Raw genomic sequence first — 5,489 nt, 5'->3', positions numbered from 1 at the left:
TGAGGTAAACCTGGGGTAAACCTAAAGCAACAACCTGAAACCAGCCTGAGCTGGACTTCCAAAATCAGATGAAACCTAGAAGTGCGAGGACACATTCTTTGAGGTCGACAGCCTTGAAAACATTTTTGCCAATCAGTTCAAGCAGCATATTTTATATATTTTTGGCAACTACACATATATTGAAAATCAATCTCATGCATAAATGCGGTGTTCTTCAGGAAGCAAAATTTCAAATAGCCATTGTTACATTTCAGATAACAGATGGACTAAACAATTCAACTCAAACAATAATTTAAGTGCATAAGCACCAAAATAGTTATCAAACCAATGTCCCTTACTTGGTGATCCTATTTTTCAGGTTATGAAAATTTGGATCCAGTAGATAGTCTAAAAATAAACAAGGATTATATGTCGCCTTAATGAATAACTAAAAATTCCCTAGAGGTATCATAATGGAATCAATTCAACTGCAAAATCAAGTATAGAACATATTTATTGAGCTTTCTTTCAAAACTAATATTGCATCTCAGATTTTTTTTTTTAGATTTTACTTATTTATTTGACAGAGAGAGACAGCAAGAGAGGAAACACAAGCAGGGGGAGTGGGAGAGGGAGAAGCAGGCTTCCCGCGGAGCAGGGAGCCCGATGCGGGGCTCGATCCCAGGACCCTGGGACCATGACCTGAGCTGAAGGCAGATGCTTAACGACTGAGCCACCCAGGCGCCCCGCATCTCAGATTTTTGAAAAGTTTAGTTTACTTTGTATTTTAGGGATCCATGCTTTTGAAGAGAATTTGCAGTTAGCAAATACCGAGTCTCAGTCTTTTTATATGCACAATAGGGATAATAACAGTATTACTTCATAAGGGTGTTGTGAAAATGAAATAAGATCTGATAGTCACCTTCTCGAACATCTGCCACTTGTATTGTGCTCCAAATATATGGTGCCTTTTGTTACATACATGGCTCAATGCAGATAACAATGTAGTAAAACATTTCTGACAGACAACCGTGGGAGGGGCCTTCTTACAGGATTTTTAACTATCCTTAAATGTTGAAATAATCACTCCAATCACTGTTTTCTAACTGCATCAGAGGAAGGCTTTGTCCAGGACACATGATAAGGGATCTTCTTTATTGTGTCAGGATCTTTCTTATTCCACAAATTGAGCACAAATTCAGGGACCCAAGATGAGGAATACTGTCTAATCAGGACTTTGTCTGTGAGACACAATTATCTTCTGCTATGCTGTACTCATAATTGACATGTTAATTAGGCAATTTATGAGATATGAGAGACAAGTCAGCAGTATGGAAGTAGTATTTCTAAAAACAAACAAAATAGAAGAGCAGACACAATGACCACATCACTAATAGTTTGGGGTCAGGAGGGAGCTGGAAAACAGGGACTCTTGCCCTGGACAGGTCAACAGTGTCCCAAAGGGAATGTTAAGGAACTCTGAAATTTGTATCAAGAGCCCAGAAGGCAAACGTCATGCATAAGTGCATGGCCAGCTTAGTGGGAATCAACTTCAAGGTGCTGCTTAGAAACAGGTGTGCAGTGTGGAGTGTCTGAGACAGAAGATTGAGGCTATCAGAGTAAATAACACAGGAGCCCTTTGCTTACATGGGGGAGGCCCTCTGTGCTGTCTTCTGTGAGGGGCTTGCAGGCAAACCGTGCTATTGAAAACGGTGCCAAGAAGACCAACTAAAATGACTGAATGCCAAGAAAGCCATCCTGTTTATGTAGCCTGTGGAAGGTAAGGCCAAGCAAGGTCTTGAGAATGTGAAGGGACTATTGTGGTGATGTTGTGTGTGTCTTCTGTTACTTTAAGATACAAGAGAGTGTATGTTAAGTTGTAACAGGAGAGAGTTAGGTTAGGCAGCTAAAGAAATGACTTGTGGCCAAAGTTGCGTGACTGAAACAGTTATTAAGTGAAATTTGTATGTGTTTTCTGGCTGCACATGGAGAAAACGAACCAGTGAACTCAGTTCCATGTTTTAGTTTCCAGTGAGTATGATGGGCAAGAAGTCTCTTTTCCTCTTTCCAAATCCTTTCTAAAATCACCTAACACAACATTTGGCCTACATTTATACCAATGAACACTATTACTGAAAAATGGCAAACTTCCTATATAGGAATAGATTTTTTTTTGAGGTAAACTTCACATAACATTCATTTCACCATTTTATCCATTTTAAAGTACACATTTCAGTGACTTTTAGTACATTCGCAATGTTGTGCAACCAGCACAATTTGCTTGTTCTGGAACATTTTCATCACCCCAAAAGGAAACCCCTGTACACATTAAGCAGTCGCTACCCACTCTTCCCTCCTCCCAGTCCCAGCCCCTGACAACAACTAACATGTTTTCTGTCTCTATGGATTTGCCGTAGGAATGTATTTCTTTTGGGATCTTCTGAATTCTGCATTTAATTTTCCAACTGGAAACTGTAGACTACAGAGTGTGTGTGTATGTGTGTGTGTGTGAGAGAGAGAGAGAGCGAGAGCTAGAGCGAGTGAGAGAGAGAGAGAGAGGAATGAGAGTCAGTGTTCATGAGAAACTTTGCAAGGTCAAGTCTATTTAAAATATCCAAACAAAATGAAAACCTGAGACAATACTTATTTTTCAGTTAGATGTATGTAACTTAAATTAGGTGTCAACTTAAATTTCTCAAGGGTTCAGTCAGTTATAGGTTATAGAAATATCAAACAATTCTTGAAATATGTAACATGAATGCTATTGCCATGGCTTTATAGCTCCTAAGTTAGGCTAAAAAGTTTCACATGCATCAGAAGCTCTGTTCTGGATCTGAGCTCTTCCTGTAATAGTTGATGATAACCCTATTACTTTTCTTTAGAGCAGTGTAGGGGTGACCATTCTTTATTCTGCATTTGTCTTGGTAAACACATCAGATACAGCAGAGGAAACAGGATGCTGGCGGTAAGTGAAAAAGCAACTTAAAAATAATAAACCCCCTTTTTTCTCCAACCATAAATACTTATAAATTTTAAATTAGAATACACATTTTATTCTGGCTGGAATTTATAAAAAGTTAACCTATTCACAAACTTAAAAACTTTGAAGATGAACTAGAAAATGGTTCTTAGGGCATCTGTTTCTTTGTAAGCTGATTTAAAATTTGCATGGCTTTCTTAGTTATGATTACATTGATAGAGAAATTATGTTTTCTGAGTTTGGAAAAAAATACGTATTTTTGAGAGAAATTTTAATTTTCAGCCTGTCAAATAATTCCTTGGAAGGAAGAATAGCCAGTTGGGTCTTGTGATTTAAGCTGTGCTTTATAATCTTGAATGTCAAGGCCAGGAGATTACTGTCATTTTGCATTTTGTACATATTTTGAGGACTTTTATTCCATTTTCATTTTCAATTCCTTTTCATTTCATGAATCTTAACTAATATATCCTGACTATTTCCATTAATAAGGACTTAGGATTCCCCTGCCAAAGCTCAAACACCTCACTGGTTTTAATGTTATGGATCTTGCCTGTTTTTCTTTCCAGACTATCTTTTGTACGTGCTTCACTGTAGTCTCCCATCTGTTTGTTTTTCTTTTTGTTCTCTCAGTTTGGGCTTCTGGGGACTCCTTGATGACAACAGAAAACGGTTTCCATCTCACATTTTGAGGTATACATTGACTTAGCTACTGTTCCCACAAATACCTCTCGGTCGGTGTCAACCGGAAGCATTTTTTTTTTTTTTTAAAGCAACTGAACCTCCTTTAAGCCACCTGGAAGTCGGGAACGGCACAACACTTCTCTTATGGCACATAAAAATTAATGTAATGCACTTGGAGGTCCTTGTTGCTGAGAGACGCTATGGCAAACGCACAAAGTGTCATCTTTTTTGCCTTGCTTGAGTACCTATCAACAAAATTCATCTCCAGTAAGCACTGGCCATAAGGTGGAGGGGTTTAATTGGCCAGTTCCCTCCTTCTTCAGATCCCTCTTATTGTGTGGCTACATAAACCTATTCTCCAACTTAAGAAGACAAACCAAAACTTCTCTTGGAGTAAAGACAAAGGGCTTGAAAGTCCTGTGGAAAGAAAAGGGGGAAAAGGGCTTGAAAAGGAAAAAACAAAAAACAAAAAAACAACAAAAAAAAGCAGTTACCAGGAGAAGCTAAACTGTAAATCCCCTATCTCTGCCCTCCAGACCACATCCCAACCGAATCCAGCTGTGCCCCGCCCGCTGGTGGACCTGTGAGGCTCCTGATTGATAGTCCAGATACTGGGCATATATTTATCCGAGTCTCCCTTCACTGCTGGGTGTCAGTCCGGCCTGTGCTCAGGGTGTGGAATCTGGTTGGAGTTTCAGTGTGTAGGATCCACTCCCGGGGGTTTGGCAAGATTGAGAAGGGTAAGGTAATTGGCTGGCAATAGGGGCTGGTATGTCCAGGGGCTTCGGCACTGAGGGGGAAAACAGTGTAAAATTCATGGAAGGCTTAAGCCTGATGAGGTTCTTTAGAGTCATTCACCTGCCACTTCAGGAGGCCACCGAATGGCTTTATCTGGACAGGTATAGACCCAGGGACACAACTGGGACAACCGGTATTCCTGGTAACTGCCTGTCAGATACTGGGGCATTTGGAGAGGTGGGGAAGGGACGCAGGGGTGGGGGTGGGAGTGAAAGGTGATGAGGAAGAAGAAAGGATGGTGAAGGGAAATGTTTGCACAGGTTCCTCCTTTCTGCACCTCCAGGAAGAATTTGGAGGCCCAGGTTCTGGACTGGGGGTGGGTCCCTCACACCCTGCGGGCCTTGACCTTTCCACGCCTCCCTTTACTCCCCAGGAGAGGGCTCAACTCTGATCTTTGCGCCCTTCCCTGCCTTTTGATTCTTGTTCTTTGAGAGAAGCCCCGCCATGCAGTCTTGGGAAGAAATGATACTCTCCGCCGCAGGTGGGCCAGAATGGGAAAGCCGGCCCCTGTAATATGGATTATATTTATTTAGAGTTCTATATTAAAAACAACTGCCGTTTAAAAAAGTAATAATCCCCCAGTCTCAAGCCCGGGTAGGAGCTCTGCACAGTGACCATCCGGCTGCCTCCCTCTCCCCCAAAACTGCAGGTAGGCGGTGCGAAGCGCTTTCCTCCCGCACCTGCCGGTTCGCTTGGCTCTGGGCCTCTGTCCTCCGGCCCTGCGGGGTCCACGCTCCGTCCTCCCCTTCCCGACCTCCCCGCGCCCTTCCCGACGCCCTCCCGCGGCGAACACCCCGGCCACTGCGGTCCGCGGGGCCGGAGTCCTCGCAGGCCGCGTAGGTTGTTTGCGGCCAGGTGGCCTCTTGCATCCCGAGCGAAAGACTCCTCCTGGGAAGGGCGTGGAGGGCGGCACGGCGCGTAAGGCCGGCGGGCGCCTGGCCTCGCGCCGCGGGGACGCCCGGCTGGCCCTGGAAGGGAGGGGCGGCCCCGAGCCGGCGGTCGAAGGGAGCTCCGCCCCGGCCCCGTATAAGTGTGCTGGGCTGAGCCGCCC

Source organism: Mirounga angustirostris, unplaced genomic scaffold, assembly GCF_029215605.1.
Source record: "Mirounga angustirostris isolate CCGP_5_RB_7025 unplaced genomic scaffold, mMirAng1.0.hap1 SCAF_3, whole genome shotgun sequence".
In the NCBI taxonomy this organism is placed as follows: domain Eukaryota; kingdom Metazoa; phylum Chordata; class Mammalia; order Carnivora; family Phocidae; genus Mirounga; species Mirounga angustirostris.
This window is presented reverse-complemented; position numbering follows the sequence as displayed.